Raw genomic sequence first — 27,929 nt, 5'->3', positions numbered from 1 at the left:
AGCACAATCTCTAATACCACCTGTTTTAAAAATTTTTTTTTTTTTTTTTTTTTGATAGCTAATTTTCCTTCTTATACGTTATTTGACTCGGGGCAACACATTCTTTTGTTTCATCGTCTTTCTAGCTAAATCTAGTATTGCATATGATAAGTCTGATAGTATACTAGAAATTAGCACTACTTCAGGTAGGATATTAAACATTGATAAGATAGCTAAGTCGATTCAAATAAAACTTGAAGGAAGAGCATTTGAGGAAAATCTATTCATAATAGATATGAAAGATTTTGACATAATTTTAGGCATTGATTGGTTGGTTTGTAATAACGCCACCATCTAATGTCGAGGGAAGGAAGTATCTTTTAAAAATCTAGGAAAAGAAGAATTAGTTTTCTTTGGATTAAAGACTAAACCTAAACCACGAGTAATCTCAGCATTATAGCTAAAAAAAATATTAGAGAAAGAAACATGTGAGGTGTTTCTAGTAAATGTTTTAGGACACAGCATCAAGAATATAAGATGAGGGAAGTACCGATAGTGCAGGAATTTGAAGATGTATTTCTAGAAAATCTTCCTAGTGCACCACTAGATAGGCAAATCGAGTTTGTGATAGACTTAGCTCCTGAGCAGCACCAGTATCTAAAGTACCTTATTGAATGGCATCAAAAGAATTAGAAGAATTAAAAGTCCAAAGTCAAGAATTATTAGAAATGGGTTTATTCAACTCGATATCTCTCTATAGGGAGTATCGGTGTTGTTTGTTAAGCAAAAGGACAATACCATGAGAATGTGCATAGACTACCGTGAAATGAATAAGAACGAGTTTCCTCTGTTGAGAATAGAGGATTTGTTTGACTAGCCAAGGAGAGCGAAAATGTTTTCTAAGTTTGATTTACAATCAGGATATCATCAATTAAAGATTAAGTCAAGTGCAACATCAAAGTTAACTTTTCAGGCTCGATATGGCCACTTCGAATTTATTGTGATGCCTTTTGGTATAGCCAACGCTCTTGTGGTGTTAATGGATTTGATGTATAGGGTGTTTCATAAATTTCTGGATTGATTTGTCATAGTCTTTATTGAAGATATTTTAATATACTCACAAGACAGATCAACACAAAGAACATTTTAGAATGGTGTTTAAAAACTCTAAGAGAGGAAAAGTTATATGCCAAGTCCAAGAAGTGTGAATTTTGGCTCGACCGAATAGGGTTTTTTGGTCAAATAGTTACTGGTCATGGGATTGAAGTTGGCTCAGCTAAAGTAGAGGTAGTAACTAAGTGGAATATATCAGCTAATATAGGCGGCTATTATCGAAGATTCCTTGAAGACTTCTTTAAGATAGTTGGACCAATGACTCAGTTAACTAGAAAGTGAGTAAAATTTCATTGGTTGGATAAGTGTGTACAGAGCTTCTAAGAGTTGAAACATCGATTGGTTAAGGCACGACTGTTAACAATTCCAGAAGGATCGAATGGTTTTGTGATCTATAGCAATGTATATAAGCAAGGGTTATGGTGTGTCCTAATGCAGTATGGAAATGTGGTAGCTTTTGCTTGAAGATTAGAACAACATGAACAAAATTACCAGACTCATGCCATTGAACTTGTGATAGTGGTTCGCACATTGAAATTATGGTAGCACTATCTATATGGAAGCAAGTGTGAGATTTATTCAAATCATAAGAGTTTCATATATTTCTTCACCTAGAAGGAATTGAATATGAGACAATGAGATAGTTGGAGCTGGTAAAGGACCACATCCTAGTAAAGCTAATGTGTTTGCACTTATACAGGAGGTCAGGAGGTCGGTTGGCATTTTTGCTGTCAGATGAATTTTTCTGGAGGAACATGAACAGAAGTGTTGGAGTTTTTGTCAGTAAATACATGGTTTATCAACAAGTGAAACTGAAACATTAAAGACCTTCAGTTTTCTTGAATCCTTTGAAAATACTAGAATGGAAATGGAACATATTTCGATGGATTTTGTAGTTGATTTTTCGAAGTCGATAAAGGGAAATAATGCCATTTGGATAATTGTTGATCGATTAACGAAGACATTTCACTTTATGCCAGTGAAAATGACGTTTATTGTGGATCAATTAGCACAACAATACATTAAAGATATAGTCAAATTGCATGGAGTTTTAGTATCCATTGTTTCAGATAGAGACTCGAGGTTAACCACTAAATTCTGGAAAAGCTTACATGAAGTATTAGGAAAGAAATTAAATTTTAGTATAGCTTACCATCCTCAATTAGATGGTCAATCCAAAAGAACTATTCAGAAATTGGAAGATATGTTGCGTGCTTTTGTATAAGACTTTTGAGGAAGTTGGGAGCTGTACTTGCCTTTGGTAGAATTTGCCTACAACAATTTTGAGTCTACCATTGGTATGACACCATACGAGGCACTCTATGAAAGAAAATGTAGATCAGCGATTCATTAGGATGAAGTTGGAAAAAAAGAATTTTAGGTCCAGAAATCATCGATGGAACAATTTTGAGTCATTAAGATCAAAAATCCCAAAAAACAGTTCAATATCGACAAAAGAGTTATGCAGATAATCGAAGAAAAGAACTGAATTTTGAAGTTGTGAAAATGTCTTCTTGAAAGTGATACCAATGAAAGGTATACTAAGATTTTGTAAGAAAGGCAAGTCGAGACCACATTATATAGTGTAATGCCCCAATTTTCTATAAACTCTGGAATGTTACGAAAAACTCATTTTTCTTTATTTTAAGTGCGGACCTTTAAAAATAAAATTCTTTATTAAACAATTAACTACAACATTTATAAATCTAAATTTAAAATATGAAAATTGTATCTAAACACAACATAAACTCCTAACTAATTGAAATAATACGTTTGGAACAAAATAAAACTAATTGGTAAATTTGAAGACGCAAACTTATTTCATTTTCTTTTCATTTGATCCACTTGGCAGCGCGCATCACCATTCCACACCGTTCCAATCGACCCAAACTAACTTGTAAAAATTGTAAGAGTGAATATTCGAAAACACCCAATAAGATATGTACAGTTTCCATACATAATTATATAACAATAAAATCTACATTTCATACCACTCTACTATTATGGAGTATAGCGGTGACCAAGCGACACACCCATCTTAGTTCCTCTTATATCCCGTAGGATTCCATCTCTCTTTTTAAAGAACTCGAAGGTCTACTAGCAATCCATGCATATTTAATTGCATATAAGTGCATAAGGAAATGAAAACACTTTGCACATAAAGTATCTTACCTTGTTATTGAAATATATACAAAAAAGTATTTGAATGCATGTTTCAAAATTTCTTCCTCTACTCTGGTGAAAGATTATTGATTGACAGTGATAATTGATGTATGAAATTTTTTGATTTCACACACACACTCTCGCTCTCTCTAGCGTATGTGTTATAAAATTTGGTGTAAGCAAAACTCTTCATCATACCTATAAATATAGATATAGACTAGAGTAATAGATAGACCAAAATTTTATTTGATAAAGGCAAATTCATGTAACAATATCTAGTCAAATTGTACTTACCTCATTATTTTATTCAATCTAAAAGGATACCGTCTCTATCCAACCATATTTGGTAGCTATCCTTTCAAAATAAAAATTAATAAAATAATAGTCAAAAACCAACTTATCCCATAGGTGTCTACGGCCATTCCATTCCAAGATTTAAATGGGTTGAAAAGTTAGTTTTTTGATGATTTCTTCAAACTGCAATATCTTGGTGCTAGCTTATCAAAATCGATTTTTTCTTGAGTTGAAAAATTCTATTTAATTACAAGTTTCAAAATGAACCCAATATCGATATGCTTCATCCATGTTTATCAAAATCTAATTCTTTGAACATGATTAACCTTTTTCAAATTTAAGATAATCATGCTTTTATAAATGCAAACAAAAAATCAAAAGTGCATACATGGGAAATCTTTATTCTAGGCTAATCATGTCTAATTATTATAATTTAAGCTACTTAATAATAACCGAAATTTTATATACCATTAAATTATTTAAATCCTTAAATTAGTCATACTAAAATATCTATATGCTATTCAACGTTACTATTATATAGTAAGATAGACAAGATTTCTAATATCAAGTCAAATATTAAATATTAAAATTTTGACAACTCTTATCGACCATCATAACCTACCCCTATACTATGCCAAGAAAATAGCCCCTACATTGTATATAATAAGTCATTCTATTCTAAAAGGAAGACCATTTTATCTTTCCATCAAATCATTACCAATTAAGAAATATATCTCTCTTTCTCCAACAAATAGCAGATTGGAAGATTTTTAAAATGAATAATAATATAAATAATTATAAATTTAGGCAAATCTTTCAACCTCAATAACATGGACATAACTTATTCAAAATAATTATTTCTCGAGTTCATTGTGCATTATTAACGAGCTATATAATGAGCCGAACATTGATATACTTATACTTACTCTATCAAAATTTAATTATCTAACCCAAATAAAAATATAATTTATAGCATATTTCTATTTAGTCCTTGAATTTTCAAAATATATAAAACTATAACCTATAAGACATATATTTTTATTCTAAGATTTTCAGGGTGTTACATATAGGACCTTTCAAAATCTTGAGAAGGTTGGTAACATAGCATATCAGTTAACTCTACCATCCAAACTTTCTATCATGCATGATGTGTTTCAGATGTCTATGATAAGAAAATATGTGCACAATCCAAATCATGTGGTGAATTATCAAATATTAGATGTTCAAAAAGACTTATCTTATGAAGAAGTTCTAATTGTTATTTTGGATAGAAAGGTACAAAAATAAGGATTAAGTCTGAGGAAAATTGATTACAAAGATTTAATGAATAATTGGATTGTCATAATGGTCATTTGTATGGTATTTCACATATGCAACCAGATTTGAGTCACCATGCAGATGTTTTTATAAAATATTTTTATGAAATTATTTTTGAGTTAAAAACTTCTCATTTTGCACATTAAAAGTAATTTTATCAAATTAATCGGATGAAATAATTGTTTTATTAGTGAGCATTTATAGAAATACGTTCCAAATCATATGAATAGTTCATTTTCATCTATTTTTCATTATGTAAATATTTTATAGAACACCTAGTAAAAGACTTAATTTAATAAGTTTAATGATAATATAACTCTTCAACTTTGTTGTTCACTAAAAATGAAGGTTACAAGAAGAGGAAAGTCACTTTTTAATTACGTCTTTCATCAAATTCGAATTTACTCTTGTTTTCTTTAAAAAATATCTTTTATGTTAAATTAAGCTTAAAGGAATAGTAAGAGTATGAAAGAGAAAGGCTTTTACACATTTTGTTCCTTTATATTTCTAGAAAAGTAAGGTAGGTGGCACTAAATATTTACTATTTTTGTTCTTTATGTATATTTATGTATGCCAGTGATGTGTGCTAGAATTTTGAAGCTATGAATAAAGAAGTTTATGTATGGCCAATAACTAGTTTCTACGACCTCAATGGATTCGTCGGAATCATGAATTTACCGGTATTCATCTACGTGAAATGTTAAGTTCTTTCCTATCACTTTGTATATGCTTATGACCAAAAGGGTGTACCAAGTGATATTAATTCTACTGAGCTTAAAGCTCACATCTTCTATGTTGACAAAATTTTCAAATTAAAGGATGGTCGAGGAGGTGGGATTTACGTGGATTACTGACACGACCCTTCCCAAATCACCCTATGGACCCGAAATGTGATGTGCGTCGATGGTAGATGCTGATTAGATGACAGATCCACCACCAATGCTGACTATATATTGCTACAAAATATGTGACAAAATCAAATGTTTAATTAAATAAATATTGCAATAAGCCCACAGTAATTACTTCATGTTTTGTCAAATTGACTTATGTCGTGTAGCTCCAACTCTGAAATCACCAGGCTCCTCAAGCCATCAAGGATTAATACAATACTACTTGTAAGAATAATTTTAGAAAAATATGAGTTGATAGCTCGGTGAGTGGAAGAGTTCAAAAATAATTATATTTTCTCCTTTAAACGTTTTTACCAAACATTCAGTTCATATCGTTTAATATTAACATGATAAACTCATAAAATTATAGCAAAAAAGTAAAACATTCTTATAACACCGTAAATATCTTCTCATAATCACAACATAGTCATCAGCTAATATCTATACCATTATTTTATCACATCACATGTGATCTACCAAAAATGTATCCTCTGACTGAAATATGTAATCCACCTCTCGGGCTAGGCTAAGCATTTTCACCACGAGCCTTTGGCCCCCTCCGTGAACGAAAGTCGATCTCAAAGACCTCAGGTAATCAATTCTAGAATATGGCCAAGGTCCCTCTGTGAACTATATGTACATGGTTGAGACCAATATCCGGTCAAGACCCCTCTGTGTAGTAACACGGCCAAGGCCCCTCTGTGAATTAGAGGAAATATATAATCATGGGTACTTTTCTGGCCAATCTCAATATTACATGTTTCACATACCAAATAAATTTCAATATCACATGTCTTATATACCAAATCACAAATGTGCCATAAATAATCTTTGAGATTCCACGTGTATCATAATAAAAGAGATTTTCATCATAATCATATAATTCGAACACATAATTGCATATAATTGCACATACTTTAAGAATATACTTATTTCATAAATATTTAATAATATTTATATTTTTCCACTCACAGCACTATGTTTGCAAAATCAACTCGGTTGGTAAACTGTCACGATGTCTGTATCGCTGCCTGAAATATGATATAATTTTTAAATCAACAATTAATTATTTTAAGTAATTTCAATAATTAAATAGGTGATACTCAAATTTAATCATTTCACGTTTAAGCGATTTCTAAAGTCTCTTTAATCAATAAAACTATTTTTTCTTTCATTTTACTTTATTTCATAACTTATTATATTTAACCGCTTCAATAAAATTTAATTTAATCTAACAATCTAACAACTATAAAATCAAAAGTAACCTTTCAATAAGTAACTTTTTACTTACCTTTAACTTTGAAGAATTCCAACCTAATAGTAGAATAACTTATTTCAAACATGTTGGCGAAATTTTTTTTTTCCTCTTTCTTCCTCCTCTTCCCTTTCTTTTTTTTTTTCTTTCCTCTTTTCTCTTCCTTTTTCTCTCTGGTTTGTTTCTTGTTGGGTGTGCGTTGTGTGTGTCCTTTTTTTTTCTTTTTTTCTTTTTTTTGGTGATAATGGGTTTGTTTAATGTGATTCTCCTAACTGTTTTGGCCCTTCTTTTTTTCAAAGCTTGACATCTTTGACTTGACCTTTTTTTTTTTTTTTTAAATTAATGCATTACAAAACTCACCCCCTTAAAAGAATTTCGTCCTCGAAATTCAATCGACTAAGTACGGAAAAGTCGTGAATACTAAGAACACATCTTCTTTTCACTTTCCCATGTTGCTTCTTCTATAGCATGATTCCTCCTTAATATTTTAACCAAAGTAATAGTCTTACTACGTAAGACATGTTCCTTTCTGTCAAATATCTGAACCGATTCTTCTCTATATTTAAGATTTTCTTTCAATTCTACTGATAATCTTATAGCATAAGTTAAATCTGATGTCTATTTACTAAGCCTCGAACATATGGAATACATGTTGAACCGATACCTTAAAAATCTTCCTAATGATCAATATATGATATTCTTAACGTTTCATTTTATCAACTAACGATAATATAACCACAGCTTCAAGTTCAGCTATTTTTCGAATACAAATATACCTTAACCTCATGTGTTCGATAAGTATTGATATTCTCACCATGAGATAACTCCAAAATTTCTAAATGTCAATCTCAATATAGCCAACCATATATCAGGTTTTAATAATATCTCTTTAACAATCTACAACTAATCCATATTTTATCATTCCACTTAGAGAACATTTTCTAAACCATAACATAAATCATTATCGTGAATCAATCGTTTATCATCTTAGATATAAGAGCAAATATTTTTTTCAATATTTCCTGATTGCAAAACTCTTTCTATGAATGGACAATAATAATATTAAATCCATGAAAATCTATACTCTTATTTCATAAATAGATCATTGATCTATCGTCAATGCATAATCCTTTTTGTATATCACATAAATACCTTTAATTAAGATAATGTAATCTAAAAATACTATTTCACAATGAGTAAAATCTATATTTGATGATCATCTTAAACTTTAGACATAACCAACACGTCCTACTTATATTTCTTAACAAATTTATTTTGACAAAAATGGAATACTTTGTTCATGATCCAAAATACAATTAAAAATAGCCCAAAATTTACATCACTAACATTTCAATAAATTCATATTGACTTCAAAATTTAACTCAACGCTTCCAAATTGTATGAAATATAACACAATAATCAACAAATGGCCTTAACAAAATTCATTAACTTAAATAACCCAAATAAAGCATCACATTACTTTGCTATAGGACAACCATTACATTCATTTTCATGTTATTCACCATATCATGTTATGATCTTGTAACCTTGGTATTTATCGTTATATCGTATGACCTAAAACATTTAATTATATAAACTTCCCTTAATATCATAAGATAATAACTTTCATATTTATCACTTGAACATTTCACACATCAATATACCGTATGTTAATTTCCCAATCTCAACAAACTTCAATTCTACCATTCTCAATTTCAAATTTTTTTTTTTTTTTGGTTGAAGTTTGACTTTTTCCCCCCACATAAACATACCTAAATGCACATATCCATTTAATTCTATTTTTAAAGTAACAAATTACCCAATAATGGGTAATCATTATGAAGTTCATCCCTATTATCCTCACATTCCTTGTAATCAAAACACTCATAAATAATCAAAATAATTGGAATTACTATTAATTTCCTCAATGCCTAAAATATATAATAACACATTGTCATCTATCAATCAACAAATCAACATTTTGTCTTCCACAATTTCTTATCATATAGCATAAATATACACCATGATGATTTCCATTATCATCCCATATAAGTGGCCACAAATCACTACAAAATTTGATAACACTAAAGACCATTTGACTTCAAAAATAATTAAAATTCCTTACTGGTTATCACCAATCACACATTAGATCATTTCCCTATATTCATCGTGCAAACTATAACTAAAAATTTTCCTATTTACACAAAAAAATCATGTAGTTTTACAAATAAATTGATAATTAAGTGGTTGTAACATTTATAACTTTGAATGCCCACAAAATCATCACAATCTATTCAAATCTTAATAGGTTACATACACACATAGTTCCAATCCAACAACTAATAACATTTCCAACCATCGGATCACTACAACTACCACACTTAAATACTAGTCATTTCTAAATCTGTCAAAAAAAAATTCTATCATTTTTGGTTCCATACATTCGAGCTAGAGAGCTTGTGATTTCTACCACCACGACATGTGGACATACCCACTGAATATGCATGAACCATAAAAAATTTTAAAACCATACTCTGATACCACTGTGACACGACCCGTCTCGAATCACCCTAGTGGACTCGAAACGTGACGTGAGCCAATGATAGATGTTGACTAGATGTCAAATCTATCACCAAGGCTGACTATGAGTTACTACAAAAATATATCAAAATCAAATGCTATGTAAAATATAATGAGATGGACCCAAATTATTTACTTTATGCCTCATCAATATGAGTTTATAACACACAACATGTCGTGTGACTCTCATTCCGAAATCATTAGACTCTTCCAACTAAAAGAATCAATTACTACCTGTAAGAAAATTATGGAACAATATATGAGTTGATAGTTTAGTGAGTGGAGAAGTTTGAAAATAATTATACTTTTTCATTTAAACATTTTTATCGAAAATCGAGTTCATATCATTGAATACTTCACAAGGTAACATCATAAAATTTATAATAAAAAATTGAGACATTCTTATAACTCTGTAAATATCATCTCATATCTATAATATAGTCATCAACTGATATATATATCATCATCTCATCACATCACATGTGATCCACAAAAAATGTACCCTCTGACTAAAATCCGTAATCCGCCCCTCGAGCTAAGTACTTTCGTCACAGACCTTTGGCCCCCTCCGTGAATGAAAGTCGGTCTCAAAGACTTCTGGTAATCAATTCTAGAACACGATCAAGGCCCCTCTGTGAACTATATGTACAAGGTCGAGACCAATATCCGATCAAAACCCTCCGTGTATGATAGAACACGGTCAAGACCCCTCTGTGAACTAGAAGAAATACATAATCACGGGTACTTTTCTGGTCGATCTCAATATTACATCTCACATATCAAACAAATCTCAATATCACATATTTCATATATCAAGTCACAAACGTACAATAAATAATCCTTGAAATTCCACATGTATCATAATAAAAGAGATTTTCACAATAATCATATAATCGAACACATAATTACACATATTTTGATAATATACTTAATTTATAAATATTTAAAAATATTTATATTTTTCCACTCACAGTACTATGTTCACAAAATAACCTGGCTGGTAAGCTGTTCTGATATTAGTATCGTCGCCTGAAATATGATATAATTTTTAAATAAACAATTAATTATTTTAAATAATTTCAATAATTAAATAGGCGATACCCAAACTTAATCATTTCATGTTTAAGCGATTTTTAAAGTCTCTTTAATCATTAAAACTAGTTTTTCTTTCATCTTACTTAATTTCATAGTTTATTATAGTTAACCCCTTCAATAAAATTGAATTTAATCTAACAATCTAACAACTATAAAATCAAACATAACTTGATAATAAGTAGCTTTTTACTTACCTTTCAAAATTAAGGAATTCAAACCTAATAATGTAGACCACTTATTTTCTAACAACATATGCGAACTTTCACTTTTTTTTTTCCCTTCCTCCTCTCCGTTTTTTATTTTCTTTCTTTCTTTTTTTCCTCTTCCTTCTCTCTTTCTCGGTTTTTCTTGCTTCTGCCTGTGTCCAGCCTTATCTCTCTGCATGTATATATCATATGACAATGGTAATGGGTTAATTACTTGCCACATGTACTCCACAACCCATTTTTGCATAGGAAGTCCTTATTCTTCAATTTAATATAACATCTAGTCCTTTACTTCCAATAATATATAAGTAGATTCCTAAAATTAAGTTTTATCCATTTTAAACCTTTAACTATTTTTCATAATAAATTAAACCCCAATAAAATAATTTATTTTATTTAAATCCCTATTTGATATTGACTTTGACCAATTGAATTTTGGACTTTGACTAAATAATTTTCTTGACTTTCACTATGAGTGAGTGGGTTATAACAATTATGGAGGATCTGAAGGGAGAAAGGTGCTTCATTTTGTAGTTTGTCACATTTGAAAAGTTTATAGTTCTTACTAGTTATGCAACTTATATTTATATTTTAAAAGATCTTAGTTTATCTTTCGTTAAGATTCCTAGTCATTTTCCTTTATGTGAACATTTAAATTTTTATTTGGTTTAAGTATGCATATAATTAAAATTGCTAAAGAAATTAAGATTAAACTTCAAACTTGTAAACAAAAATTTTTAGCATACTGATTGAAATTTGTCATGTCATTCCACACAGAATTCTTTGAATTTTTTGACCAAACTAGTGAGGTTTGAAAATCCTATAAGTCCTCTATTCGTTGGCTTTGGAATCAAGTCAATTAAGGTCAGTAGGATAAGTTATACTATTTTTCGTGTGCTATGTTCAATGTATCCAAAAACAATTTTTTCCACATGGTTGAGTGTTTATTGGAGTGCTTATATGATCTTAGAAAATTCTAAAATTTTACAATGTTGTACTCGAATTAGTTAAGAAAATACTATAAAATTTCATAAAATTATATAGCTGATAAATTGTACAACTAAACTTGATCGTTGGGTAATGCGTTGCTGAATTTAACTCTTTTAATGCAAGCTAACATTCATTTGAACCTCTGCTTTAGTTTCTTTATTTAACAAATCAAAGTTATCTATCTTAAATCATTTGTTACGAATAAATTTTAGAACATGTAATAGAATGCAAAGATAACTATAATGTTAAAAGAAAATTTAGAAAATTTTATTTTAACCCAAGTTTTTGAAAGAAACAAAAGGAACATTGTTGTTTTTGTACGAATTTCAAATTTCAAGATCTAGGTCATTACAATTTTGTATCAGAGCCCAAGGTTTTCAAAATCGATTATGTAGACAATATTGATGTATAAAATAATTCTTATTTATGTACTTTTATGTATAGATATAATTAAAATTGAATCGATTGAATATATATATATATATATATATATATATATATATATGGGATAGCATCAAACCTAGTATGGGACTGTTGATCTAAAAGGTAGACCTGTCCTTAGATCAAACACTGGCAAATGGAAAATTTGTTATTTCATTGTTGGTAAGTGGGGGAAAAAATAAAATTAGGAACTGGTACGACCTACCTAATAGTTGATCTAAACGTGCCTTTTCTTGCAAACTGATATCATTTTAACAGGATTTGATGATAAAATTTTCATATAAACTGCAGTGAGATTTGTGCACAAGTTTTGCCTAGACTAGTACCCGCACATTTCACGAGCTAGTAGCAAACGATTTATTTTTTGAAGGCTGACTCTTTCATTTGAGTATGAAAATTCGAAACAAAATTAATGAACACTGATTATGTTATTACAGGATATGAAATATTTGAGAGGATGGCATATTATGGGATAGCATCAAACCTAGTAATTTATTTGACACAGAAGCTCCATGAAGGCACTGTGATATCCTCAAACAATGTCACCAACTGGGTTGGTACTATATGGTTGACACCCCTTTTGGGTGCTTATATCGCCGGTGCCTTTCTTGGTCGATATTGGACTTTCATCGTTGCATCAGCCATTTACATTGTGGTACTTTTAGTTTCATTCTATCTTGGTTTTGAAAGTGCATGTTTGGTATGCAAAACTAAACACAATTAGATAATATAATTAACAAGACTTGCTTAATCTTGTCACATTATTCTCATAATGTAGTGTGTATTAAATTTGATTGAACACTACAATGGACACTGTATAATCCACCTTATGAGAATAATGAATAATCCGAAAACACTACCTAGAAACCCTTAGAAAATCAGCAAAAACAACTCTCAGTCATATTTTCCTGCTTTGTAACAGGGAATGTGCTTATTGACTCTAGCAGTATCATTGCCTACATTGAGGCCTCCGTCTTGTGGACATGAAGTAAAGGAGGTAAATTGTGAGAAACACGCCTCAGTACTACAAAAAGGCGTATTCTACTGTGCATTGTACATAATTGCAATTGGAACAGGTGGAACAAAGCCCAATATCTCCACAACGGGAGCAGATCAATTTGATGATTTTGAGCCTAAAGAAAGGTTCCAAAAGCTCTCATTTTTCAACTGGTGGATGTTTAATATCTTCATTGGCACCCTTTTCTCTAACACTTCCTTATATACATTCAAGACAATGTGAGGCGGGAAATTGGCTATGGCCCCCCAACACTTGGGCTCTCTGTATCGATACTTGTCTTCATTATGGGTACACGTTATTACAGACATAAGCCTCCATCAGGAAGCCTGTTGACTATGATGGCTAGAGTGCTCTTAGCCACTATAAGGAAGTGGAAGGTAGTCGTACTTGAAGAACCAAAGGAGCTTTATAAGCTGAGCTTGGAAAAGTACTCCAATCCTGGTCTGTTTAGAATTGACCACACCCCTTCTCGCAGGTGCACTTTTTTTCTGTGTGTTTTTTTTTTTTTTTTTTTTCCCTTTTTTTGTTTTTTTTTTTTTTTTTTTTTTTTCCCATTCTTAGTCTTTTTAACATGTTTAACGACTAATTATAAGTCTCACGTCACTTGTGGAAGGTGTGTCTTATGGGCTTATAAGAAAATTAGGTACTCTCCTCTTACTAGTCAGTTTTATAGTGACTCACTGTTATGCTTTCCGTAGCCTCCTGGATAAAGCAGCTGTCAAAATCGAGCCAAATTCACCATGGATGTTATGTCCAGTGACACAAGTTGAGCAAACAAACAAATGATAAAAATGATTCCAATTTTACTTGCAACTTTCATGCCGGCTATAATATTAGCACAGATGAACACTCTCTTTATCAAGCAAGGCACAACTTTGGAAAGAGGCATTGGTCCTCATTTCAAAAGTCCTCCAGCTTGTCTCACAGCATTTGTGACAATTTTCATGTTGACAACATGTACTATATGACTGGTTCTTCATTCCCTTCGTACGAAAATACACAAAGAATCCAAGAGGGATTACATTGCTACAGAGGATGGGGATCGGCCTTGTGTTGCATGTCATAACCATGGTCATTGCTTGTTTAGCTGAAAGAAGGCGTCTAGGGGTTGCTAAAGAGAACGTAATCTTTGAGAAAAATCAAAGTGTTCTTCTTTCAATCTTTATTCTCCTCCCACAGCTTGTTCTAATAGGGGTAGCTGTTACTGTTTCGCGTGGGTAGTCGCTAACAATTAAAAAGGGATCAGACGATTGTGTAAGGGACAAACCTCTTGAGACAAAGTCCCTAAAATAGGTATTTTATTGGCAATGACTTTACAATTGGAACTTAAACAAAATGCCTCCAAAGGGTGTAAGCACACGAGTACTGAAAGAAATGTTTAAGTCTAAACTAAGAAATTGAAATTATATATTCTCTATTTGAGAGTGTTTGATTCGGGGTCATTTGCTCTATGTCTTTTCTTCCTTTTATATTCTCTTGATGCTCTCTTTGCGATCAACCGCTTAGAAACTGCTTAATTGCTTTATAACTGCCCACTTTCTTCATGGTGGCCAACTTATCGTGGAACTACCATCTCGAAATGCTGTCATTATTCTTTGTCATTCAACCGTCTTCAACTGAACTTCTTGAATCGTGGAACGTGATAAGATTACCCAATAATTGTTTCGATAACTGCACTTTTGGATAACCATAACATCTTATGTTTGCTAAGATCTCGGGTGATTCGAAGGTTTGGGCGAGAACAGGGTCATAACTCTGGGCGACAGCAAGGCACTTCATTTGCTTAGATCTACCGCGTTCGTGGGCTTCTACTGCATTCATTAATAATCCTATTTGGGCCTTTATCCTGAATTGCCCAGTTGGGCTTAATTCTTTGGGCTATTTGAATTGGGCTACACTTTTAGCGTGTCAACAATTACCCCCCAATATGAAATAATTAATACCAATTATTAATTTTTTGCAATATTCACTTTGTGTTTCCCAGCAACATTTGAAATTCTCAAGAAGTACAATCATTATTTTCTTCCATAGCTTGAAAAGATGTGACGTTGCAAACCCTTATAACCTCCAAATATACGTCATTTCATCGCACTACTAAATCACGCCTCATTGCTTTGCGCTTGTCTCTTGCAATATTACTGTTCATTTTCTTGCTTCTCTGCTATGTTTCTCAAGCAAATTTCAACAAAACTTTATTTCGTTCCCAATGGCTGCTTCACAATCCCAATCTGGAGACTCTTTCAATTTCGAAGACTTCCAGAAACTCCTCACTTGGCCATATATAACTCCGAACTTCCTTGCACCAGTCAATGCCGAACTCAACGAGTTCTATCTAGGTCCTTCATTCAACAACGTCGAGGCCGTCGAATAAGTGGCGGTGAGCCAGCTGTTCCCTTGTACTCAAGGCCGTTCGTTTCTAAACTATTTTCCGCTGAGGCCGCTTCGCGAAAGAGGTATTCGCACTTGGCCTAAATCTGATGTTGTTTTCCGTAGATGGCATGCTTGCCTTGTGGACCATGATCCTACCAAGGCAATTTTTGATAGTGCTAGGATTTCTGATTTGCTAGAAATCTCTCTTCAACCCCCTACTTTTGATCCAGCGCTTTTCCCTATTGCTTTAAGTTTTTGGTCTTTTAAGTATAATACTTTTGTTTTCCCCCTTGGTCCCATGTCCATTACTTTAAGGGATTTCGGGGTCTTAGTAAATCTGCCACCTTTGGGCGATACCATTTTCCCTGGTATTTTAATTTCTGGTGTTGCCCCAAAATTTGACAAAAAACTCACCGAGTCCTATTCAAGCCTGCAAAGCTGTTATAATCACTCGAGCTGAGCCTTCTCGTGCTGAGCGTGTGTCCTTTCTTCAGATTTGGCTTTGTAAATATATTCTGTGTGTGCCAAGCCTGAAGCCTTCTATGAGTTATTTACCCATAGCGCACGAATTGGCTCGTGGTAGGCCTCTGAATTTGTGTTCTTTCTTTTTGGCCGCCCTCTATAAAGGCATGACTTCTCTCCAATTCCAATTGAAGAATGGTGCATTTCCCACTAGCAGTGGGCCTCTTTGGTTCACTCAAATGTGGTTGAGAGCCTATTTTCCATCACTTGGTGCTCTATCCATTTCCCTTCATTCTGCTAGTTGCTATGGGCTAGCTATTGACCCACTGAGCCCTATACATATGTCCAAAAGGGACATTTTTTCATTTTTTTATACTTTGAATTCAATTCCTTCTTTCTTTCCTTTTCCTCCCTTCTTAACTCCTGATTATGTGCATCTCCCATCTACCCTGGACAATGCGAGAACCTCTCTGCTCATTTGGGTTCAATTTTTGATCGGGAGGGAGTTGTTCCATGATATTTTGACTGGAACTAATGCCAAAGCTGGGGCTGAAATATATGCTCCCCAATTTTTTGCTCGTCAACTTGGTTTTGGCTAAACTTGGTCTGTTCCCCCTTATTATTCAAGAAATTTGATAGATCGCTTCCACACTATTAATAAGGCAGAGGCAGAAGCTATAAATCGCAATATTCTTTTGACGAGTAACTTTTCATTAGCTCCCTTCAATCCTAACCATGTCATCCATCCCCTTTTTGAACAATTCTGGCCATCAGTGCAGCGCAGATTGTTTGCAACTGATACCAATCGAGCTTTTCATTCACTGGATCAGCCGGACATTTTTTCCACTTCCCCTGTTTTGGTCACCCCTGTGTCCATTAGGAGCCCTTCCTCTTCTGCTCGTGCTAAACAGCCTGTTCGTCCATCTACTTCTCTTCCTGCCAAGCCTATTGCATCTAAAAGTGCTCCAAGCCACAAACGGTTAGCCTCAGCGTCTCCCATTTTGGAGGATGATGATGATGATGACACTCCTCTCATTGTCAAGAGAAATGTAATTAAATTAGTTTACTCACAAGCATACCTTTCTATACTTGAAACTTTTCTATGTGCTAATGGTTTATTCGGATTTCTCAGAAAAGCTTAGCCTCTCCTTCGAAGGCTTTGGTGTTGGCAGCTCCTGCTCCATCACCCTCTGCTGAGGCTGCTTCATCCAAACCAGCTGATGAAGGGACTACGCTTAAAGAGAAACCTTCAGTCCCGAAATCTTCATCACAACCAATGGATGAGCCACCTTCTTCCCAGGGTGTTAACCCCCCAAACGTCGAACCAGAAGGTAATATATTTTTTGATGTTTTACCTTTGCTTGTGCTATTGGTTTTTGACTTGTTGCTTTTTGAGTTCTGTAGATGCTCCCCTGGGTTTGGCCGTTGTGGCAAAGTCTTCTCGCTCAGACAAGGGAAAGTTCTCACAAGTGGTGGAGCCACAGGTGGTAGATTTGGCTGGGGATATGTCATCTCCCAAGATTGCTGATGAGATAATCTTTGTTTCACTTTCACTTCCACTTTGTTCATTGTCGTGAAAAACTTCAATATTGGCGACTTTCTTTGTAGGATGCTGATAGGATTCTGCGTTCCATCAAGGACTTGTTCACTTCCTGGGGGTAAGTTAAGACGTCTCGCCCTGCTTCAACCAGTCGTCCTTCTGCTTCTTCAGAGGAAGATATGAAGTTCCTCAATCAGTCTATATTTGAGTATGTGTCCTTTATGGATATGGACATCGGTCAGGCTAGTGCTGCCAAATATAAGGATAAGCTTGAGCATTTGAGTACGAAGTTGGCGCAAGCACTGACACTTCCGTCGCTCAATCTTTCTGCTGATTTTAAAGCGACGTTGAAAGTTATCCATTCCGAGATTCTCTTCTTGCTGGCCAAAAATGTCAAACTGAAGGCCAAAAGTATTCAATATCTTCGCGTTGTATCTGAAAGAGAGTCTTTACTCATGGAGATCAACAAAGTTGAGGACGAACTGAAAAAAATCTCTTCTGAAGTCATGATTGAAGACTCTTTGATGACCAGCTTGGCTGCACAGATGAAGGAGCTTCAAGCAATGATGGACGATTGCAAGGCGAGAATGGCTGCTAAGAAACACAATGCCTCCCAAGGAATTGAGCAAACCAAGTCTTTGGTCGAGCAGTACAAGAAGCTGGAGGTTGTTGATGATTTTGTGGCTGAATTGAATGTCACTACTTCTCAGTAGAGCGAGGATTGGGGGAGTCTTAGGGAAAGAATTCGTTCGGTCTGGGGCGAATTGTAATTAAAACACTTAATGCCTTAACTTGTCTTTTTGTAACTTCGTATTAACTTTCCCTTTGTGACCTCGTACTGATGTCCATTGGTAATTCTGAACATATTAGTAGCCATTATCATTAATGAATGATTAATTTGTCTTCTTGTGTATTTACTGACGTTGTCTTTAATCGTCAACCCCCCAAGCATTTAACTACTTTATGCTAAGATTCACGCACATTTTCTCTTGGTGTTTCTGCCTCTTTTCCCAAGACTTCGGGCCATTTGATTCTAGTTACTAGGCATGAATGTGGCAGTTTATATTTTGTCTCTTCACCTTCACGCCTCTATAAATGCACTTATATTCCACACTTGTCATTTTCATTTCCATTCTCTTCTTCAAAATCAATTTGCTGCCATTGTTCGGCATTTTGACAATCGATCCAAAAACCTTCGTCTTCTATGGAAATGGATTATTTGATCCGCCCATTTTGCCATCTTTCCTGATGTCGCCTTTGGTATGGGAGATATAGGAAATATTTTTTGGCCAGCAAAGTTCTTCGCATCGTCTCCATGTTTCTTACAAGGAGTTCGATGATGGAAGATAATTTTTGAGGACGCCTGCAAGCCAACTTGCTTGCTGAGAGTGCTTCTCAACCTCCTTGCCCGTCATTGCAGCAATGCATTTGGGAAGGCGATGTGAGGGTGCTTCTTCTTCCTTTCTGCTTGTTGAGAGTGCTTCTCGGCCTCTCTGCTTGCCTTTGCAGCAGTGCGATCAGGATGGCAATCAAGGTCAGTTTACCCGCTTACTCGGCGATCGACCGGGAAATTAGTTTGCTCTTAATTGTAACTTGTAGAGTATTTTGTATTTTGCAACTTTGTAATGAACGTTTGATAATAAAGGAATTTATTTGAACGTATTTCGCTCTGGCCCCTTTTAATCTACGATCGTTCAACGCGATTTGATTACGCTTTTATTTGTTCACTTTCCCATAAGGAAGGAACATATATTTTTAAATATTTGCCATTAATGAACCTCATGTACTTGGTGCCGTCTAAATCTTCCAAATGATAGACTCCATTAGACAACACATTATTTACTTTATATGGTCCTTCCCAATTGGGCGGTCACTTGCCATACTTTGGATCTTTGCTATCCAAATGGAGTATTGTTTTTCAAACCAATTCGCCCAGGCTGAACGACTTGGCTATAACTTTTTTATTATTAAATTTAGTCATTCTTTGTTTTTGAACTTGCAATCTATCTAGGACGTCCAACTTTAAATCGTCCAACTCCAATAAGTTTTGAACTAGTAATTCAGTATACTCATCACCACTTAACTTGTGTTGCATACACACTCTGATCGATTGCACGCTGATTTCCATAGGCAAAACGGTGTCCATAAGTAAGTTGGAAAGGAGTAATTTTGGTACTTGACCGAGGCGACGTCCTATAAGCCCATAAGGCCTTGTTTAGACATATGTGCCAATTTCTGACATTTTCATCTATCATTTTTCTTATGATATTTTTTAGAATCTTATTAGAAGATTCTGCTTGTCCGTTGGATTGAGCGTAATATGGTGTGGAGTTCACTAATTTAACTCCAAACTCGCTCAAGAATTTATTCACTTGATCCCCATTTAAAGATATTCCTTAATCTACCATCAAAGTTTGTGAAATTCCAAATCTATAAATGATGTGATCACGGATAAATTCTATGACATTCTTTTGGGTGATCTCCTTTAAAGGTATCGCTTCTACCCACTTAGTGAAATAATCAGTTGTAACTATAACAAAGGTATGTTGCTTAGACGATGAGGGATAAATCTTCCCTATCAGGTCTATCGCCCAACCCTTAAACGGCCAATGTTTGATAATAGGTGACATCTCTCGTGCTGACGCCCTTTGTATTGGACCATGCTTTTGGCATGCTAGACAACTCTTTACATACTGAACGTATGATTCTCCCATCTTTGACCAAAAATATCCATTCCTAATAATTAACCATCTCATCCTTTGGCCAGCTTGATGAGCTCCACATATTTCTTCGTGCACTTCAGCCATGATTGTCCTGGTTTCTTGCAAACTTATACATTTTAGCAATATACCATCAGAGCGTTTCTTAAACAACTCTTCATCTATCAGTGTATAGTTTAGCAAACGCAACTTCATTTTTCTACTATCTCCTTTATTAGGTTCTTTAAGGAACCTTTTAATCACTGCCCTCCAATCTATTGCATCTCCATCTTGTATACGATGAATTTCAATCGTTCTCGCCCTTCTTTAGATCACGGGCAATATTGTTCCATACTCACAAGTAGACTTCCAGTTTAAAACCTTTGAGTACCCTGAGGCCATCTGGGCCAATTCGTTTGCTACGTTATTATATATCCTATTAACACATTGAAACTCTATTTGGTCGAATTCTTCCAACAATCCTTGGACGATTTCATGCTGACTTATAATGGAATCACTTTGGCATTTAAAATCACCAATCAATTGGTGAATTACTAATTGAGAATCACCTCTAACGATTACATTCTTTACCCCCATATCTATCATTAATTTTAGGTCCACGATTAAGGCTTCGTATTCGGCCTGATTGTTGGTGCACATCCTGTCCAAAGTGAATGCGAACTTGTAACGAATCCCTAAAGGATTCATCAATGCCACTCCTACTCCTGCACCTTTAGAGGTTTTCGATCCATCGAAATATAAAACCCAAGATTTTAATTCGAATGAATTGATCTCTAACTCAATTTCTTTAGGCATATCAAGGCATGGATGATCAGCCAGAAAATTAGCTAAAGCCTGATTTTTGACTGCCTTTTGGGGTATGTATTGTACTTCGAATTCTAATAAAGTTAATGTCCAAAGGCCTACCCTTTGGTGTAAAATAGGGCGAGAAAACATATACTTAACCAAATTTACTTTAGAAATTAAATAATCGGTTACGGGCCGTAAATAAGCCCTTAATTTTGTACATGTAAAATACAATACAAGACATATTTTTCAATAGCAGAATAATTACATTCACATTTTGTTAACCGTCTACTCAAGTAGTAAATCACCCTTTCTTCACCAAATTGGTCTTCCTGCGCGACCATTCCAGCTATTGATTCTTCTTCAGCCAATACATACACTTTCATTGGTCATCCTTGGATTGGTGACACCAACACTGGTGGACTTGATAAATATGTCTTTAGGCTTTCAAACGCCTTTTGATGTTCTTCTTTCCAGACGAATTCGTCCTGATTTTTCAACTTTAAAAGCGGTGAAAAAGTTTTAGTTCGCCCTGCACAGTTAGAAATAAAGCGTCTTAAAAAGTTTACTTGGCCTAGAAACCTTTGTAATTCTTTTTTGTTGCTAGATGGTTTGGCCTCTAAAATGACATTCGCTTTATTTTTATCAAGTTCAATCCCCATTTTGTGTACTAAGAAACCAAGAAAATTTCCTGCATTAACACCAAATGCACATTTCAAGGGATTCAACTTTAGTTTATATTGCTTCATTCGCTCAAATGAACATCTTAATTGTTCAAAATGATCTTCTTCTTTAAGGGATTTGACTACTATATCATCTACATACACTTCAACAAACTTGCCTATCATATCATGAAAGATCAAATTCATTGCCCTTTGATAAGTTGCTCCTACATTTTTAGGCCGAAAGGCATAACTACCCATTCAAAACATCCTAGAGACCCAGGACATCTAAAGGTAGTTTTGTGTATATCTTCCTCAACTATATAAATTTGATTGTATCCTGAATATCCATCCATGAAAGAATACATTACATGTCTGACAATCGAGTCTACTAAAGAATCTACCGTGGGCAATGGATACTCATCTTTAGGTGTGGCTATGTTTATATTCATAAAGTCTATGCACAACCTTAATTTACCATTCTTTTTTAATACCGACACGATATTGGACAACCATTCAACGTACCTGGCCATTCTAATAAAGCCTGCTTTTAATAATCGCTCTATCTCTTTCTTAATTTCAGGGAGTACATTAGGAGCGAAAAGCCTAGGAGGTTGCCTATGAGGTTTAAAATTAGGCTTGGTTGGTAATCTATGTTCCACCAAATCTCTATCTAAACCAGGCATATGTTCATATTCCCAAGCAAAACAATCTTTGTATTCCTTTAATAAAGCGATTAATTTATCACTAACCACTTGATCGAGCGTTGGCTGATGAACGTTGGGCGATCCTCTCCTTCATTGCCAATATTCACTTTAATCAGGGGGTCTTGTGTTTGAGTGTATCCAGGCTTCGCGATCCTTATCACTTCGTCATCCAGTCCCCTTGTAGGCACTTCTTCTTCTAAGCAATCCACCTTGTTGACTTCTCGGCCAATACTTTGTTCCAACTCGAAAACTGTCAGTTTGTCTCTCAATGCTTTCAAGGATGCTGCTTCTTTCGTCTTGTCCTTGCATTCTTTATTGAAAGCCATTAATTTGGATTTGAAGGCCTGAATATTGGCCATTTGTCTTTGTTGTTTACAACTCATTTAAAATTCCTTGGTCATTCTTTTGCCAATTACTGGCTCCCCCAGGGCCACTATGTTTGGCCTCATCTGACTGTGATTGCATCCACCGAAAACGGCTCTTCACTCTGCGTGACAATCTGAGTTTCTTCTCCATCTTGGACTACTCTGACGGGTCCATAATTTCCTTCGTACATGAACCTTTCCATTGAGTTTGCTTCTGCGATAAAAGGCCTATGATCGACCTGTACCACCTCTGTTTCGCCCTTGTCATTCCAAAAAACTAGGCACTGATGGAGCGATGAAGGTATACAGCGACTTCCATGCATCCAATCTCTTCCTAATAACACATTGTAACTAGTGAGCCCATCTATTACAAAGAAGAATGTGGTCCTATAGTTGTTCCTATAGTTATGTCTAATGGCATAACCCCTTTAGCTGAAGTTGCTCCTCCATTGAAACTTGTAAGGATGACTTCCATTGGGATCATATCACCTTTTGTCTTCGCGAATTTCATCATCATCCTAGATGGAATGGTGTTTATCGTTGCTCCATTATCGACAAGCACTTTTGCCACAGGTATGCCGTTAACTAGAGTTTTAACGTACAATCACCTCAAGTGTTTGGTCAATTTCATGGCTGTTCGCTTAAAAATAACTTTTTCAGCAGCATCTGTTTTCACTTCCTATTTGTCCTATGTCGAGCTACCCTTTTATGATAAGTCAACGTACAGTATATCGCACTGAGCCTCTGTCTCTTGAGTTTCCTTTTCACTGTTTTCTAATGCTTCTTCTTCAGTTACCCAACCTGTGGGAAGATGTATTATTCTTGGAGATGATCTATGCTTTTCAGAGCGAGGCACTCTCTTCTTCCTTTTGGGCGTCCCGTACAGCACTTAAAAATCGAAAGAATGCCCAGATGGTTCTCCCAATAAGTCTACTTCACGAACTCCCTCTCGATGTAATTGCTTCAATAGAGTATTGTACGATACTCCTCTTCTTCTTCTTTCTGCTTCCAGATCAATTTCCTCTTTAATGTCTGTCATACCATCATCTTCTTCACCATTGTAGGCCTCTCTAGAAGTTTGACCTTCTTCACATTCCAACATGCATGCTTCCTCTTCGTTATCCTCATTTTCCTCTTCTCCTTTCTCTTTATTCTTGAACTCATTGGCTAGTAAATAGTTATTAGCCACGACAGGAGGTAACCTACCAAATTGGATAGTAAGGGGCTGATCTGGATCTTCTCCATCCCCTCCGTCTCGCTCAAACTTCGACCTCCCAGAAGAAGTCTCTGGCAATTCTTCCATAGGTTCACCTGTACCAGTCTCTTCACCGTCTTTGAAAACATTCCGATTGGCCGCCTCGAGTAGTCTAGGTGCCTTAGGACGCAGCATTCCCTGTCATTGCCTCATCATTCGCCCGTAGTTCCGTTGAAAACGCCTTTATTGGGTTCTAGTCATCTCATTGAAAGGTATCGTCCTTTCAGCCTTATACTGGAACGAATGCCATACATTTGGTTGGCGAGGTTGCGGTCTGAATGTTCTCCCATTATTTACCGGCCTGAATTGCCTCTCAAAAGGTGATCCCTTATAGAATGATGTACCTTACCCTCTACCAGGCTGAGCGTTTGAGAAAAAACTAAGGCGACGGTGATGCTGCCATATCCTTGGTTTCTCTGCATTTGCACTCACTTCTTTTTTGCATCTTGCACATAGGACGTCTTCGTTCTTTTTGGGCTACTTCCCTTTGATACGTTCAAAGACACTGGGATGTGGTTCATGGTCTTCTTCTCCATCATCTATAACCAACTTAAATTTTGACAACTTGTTTTTTAAACCAGACGTCACCATGTTCACTCCAAGTGGCTGTGGAAAAGGATTTTCATCTACTGCCATCTTTCTCTTATCCTCAAACGTAATTCGTCCTTTTTCAATGGCATTCTGTAACACATGGCGAAAGACCAAACAGTTGTTAGTCAAATGTGACCATGCATTATGCCACTTACAATATTTTTTACCCTTAATTTGTTCAGGACTTGGCAATTTATGCTTATCGCTCAGCTTTATCTGCTTATCCTTATATAATTTATCAAATATAATGTCAGCTTTGGTTATATCGAACGAGAACGTTCTAGCCTTTATGTTTTCATCTTTTATAGGCTCATCCTTGCCCGACGGCCTAGGCTTAGCCATTATAGGACAAGTATACGTGTCTCCTTTAACTAATTCGACCAAACACATTTCGGTTTGATCGTAATACTCGTCATTAATGGTATGAACATCAAAATTTAGGTCTCTATAATAAGTCCCCTTGCTAGAATTTTTCATTTGTTCTTCTTTTCTTATAAATCATTCATACCTAATCACGTTCGCGCTCAATTGAAAAAGATCAGGAAATTCCTTGTCTTGAAACTTCTTCTTCAGATCAAAGCTTAGACAATCTTGAGCGATTTTGACAAACTCCTTTTCGGGCAAAGGTACAAAACGTTTACTTCTTGCTGTCTTGAACTTTTGAAGGAAACCTTTTGCCCATTCGTTTCGCATTTGACGTAGATTCGTCAAATCGATCAAAGTAATTTCAGACTCAGTCTTATAAAACTGAGCGTAGAACAATTGCTCCAATTGTTGTCATGTTTGAACAAAGTTTGCTGACAAATTGATGAACAAGGAGAAGGCTGCTCCTATTAATGAACTAGGGAACATCCTCATTTTATGGTAATCAGTTACGTCACCACTTTGCAGTGTGAATCGCCCTATGTGTTCTAGAGTAGACACCTCTCCTAAACCGGTAAACAGTGAGAATTCTGGCACTTTATACCCTCTAGGCCATGGATATGCTTGGTCTACCCAATCAAGATATGGCTTTGTGTAAGTCGGCCTAACGATAGGACGTACTCCAAAAGCCATCTGCTCCTATACGATTTCTATAATCTGATTCCTCAACATGACGTTGGGGTCATATGGAATTCCTATAGGTTGGTTGACCGGTTGATTTGCTTGAGGCATGATGTTTGGTCCTTGATTGGCAACAAAGTTACCATGATTTGGGCCATTGTTACCATTAGCCTGAACATTTATTCCATCATTAACACGTGGGGTGTTCTGCCCATTATTTAGGATATTATCTCTTACATTTAGGTTACTCCCCAAGTTAGATGTACCAATGCCACTATTCTGATTTGGTATTACACCACCCCCTGGTTTGAAGTAGTGGAGTCAAAAGGTGGTTCTACCCCTTGATTTAAACTTAGGACTGGGGGATTATATCCCACAATTGTCCTAGTTTGAAAGTGGTTTGCAAGAGGCACAACTGAATGACAAATTTGGCCTACTAACTTATTCATTATTTCGTTCAAAGTATTCAGTTGTCTGGTTATGTTGTCATAATGTGCATTCCCATTCTGGGTAAATCTTTCCATATTATGAATACTTCGTAGATTTACCTGTTCAACGACATCTTGTGTGAGTTCTCCGAGTAATGCACGCATGGTTCGAGGACTCAACTCTATCATTGGTTCGTAACGACTGTGATTGCTCTGATTTTGTCCATCTATTCGTAGAGAGCTATGCTGCTCCTCATATCGCTCGATCACAGACTGGACTCCTCCCTGACTTGTTGCTTCCTTATCTGATTTTTGAGGCATATTGTTTCACCTTTTGTATCTTCAACACCAAACACCAAGGTCCCACCGGGAGTGCCAAATTGTTTCGCGCGGGTAGTCGCTAACAATTAAAAAGGAACCAGACGATTGTGTAAGGGAAAACCCTCTTGAGACAAAGTCCCAAAAACGGGTGTTTTATTGGCAATGACTTTACAATTAGAACTTAAGCAGAATGCCTCCAAGGGGTGCAAGTACACGAGTACTGAAAGAAATGTTCAAGTCTAAACTAAGAAATTGAAATTACATATTCTCTGTTTGAGAGTGTTTGATTCGGGGTCATTTGCTCTATGTCTTTTCTTCCTTTTATATTCCCTTGATATTCTCTTTGCGATCAACCGCTTAGAAACTGCTTAATTGCTTTATAACTGCCTACTTTCTTCATGGTGGCCAACTTATCATGGAACTCCCGACTCTAAATGCTGCCACTATTCTTTATCGTTCAACCGTTAACCTTTTTCAACTGAACTTCTTGAACCGTGGAACGTGATAAGATTACCCAATAATTGCTTCGATAACTGCACTTTTGGATAACCATAACATCATATGTTTGCTAAGATCCTGGGCGATTCGAAGGTTTGGGCGAGAACAGGGTCATAACTCTGGACGACTGCAAGGCACTTCATTCGCTCAGATCTTGGGCGTCTTACAAGTTTGGGCGATGGTATTACCGCGTTTGTGGGCTTCTACTACATTCATTAATAACCATATTTGGGCATTTATCCTGAATTGCCCAGTTGGACTTTACTCTTTGAGCTATTCGAATTGGGCTGCACTTTTAGCGTGTCAACAACTCCTTTGTAGAAGTTGCGAAGATCGAGTTCTTCTATGATCAAGCACCTGAAGGCATGAAAAGCCTGGGAACTGCCTATTTTACAACCAGTTTTGCAGTTGGACACTTCTTAAGTAGTTTTCTGCTGAAAACTGTCTGATATTACCAAGAAACATCGTAAAGGGTGGACTTTGGACAACTTAGACGTCTCTCATTTGGACTACTATTATGCACTTTTGGCTGTGCTGAGCTTTCTTAACTTACTCTACTTTCTGGTAGTTGCAAAGCTCTTTGTTTACAGCACGGATATAAGAGATGGGAAAGAGAGTGATGCCCGACAAAATAATTCTACGCGAACCAAGGAAATAAGTCTGGATGATAAAGCAAGATCATGAAAATATCACTACAAGATGCTAAAATGTCCATTAGCCATTTTTTTTATAAACTCGTCATGTATCAGATGCAATCCTAGTACTTTACATGCAATTTCTCAAGTTTTTTTTCCTTTTTAAGCGGGTATATGTTTTCACTTTTCTTCTCTATTGCTCTC

General features: G+C 35.3%; 1 pseudogene; it reads left to right on the top strand.

Annotated features, from left to right (window-relative positions):
* Positions 1–516: 516 nt before the first annotated feature.
* LOC111408498 lies at positions 517–27,774 on the top strand (annotated as a pseudogene).
* The last annotated feature ends 155 nt before the right edge of the window (positions 27,775–27,929 follow it).

Source organism: Olea europaea, chromosome 13, assembly GCF_002742605.1.
Source record: "Olea europaea var. sylvestris chromosome 13, O_europaea_v1, whole genome shotgun sequence".
NCBI lineage: Eukaryota > Viridiplantae > Streptophyta > Magnoliopsida > Lamiales > Oleaceae > Olea > Olea europaea.
The sequence above is the reverse complement of the archived record's forward strand: the minus strand, read 5'-3'. Positions and strand labels throughout refer to the sequence as shown.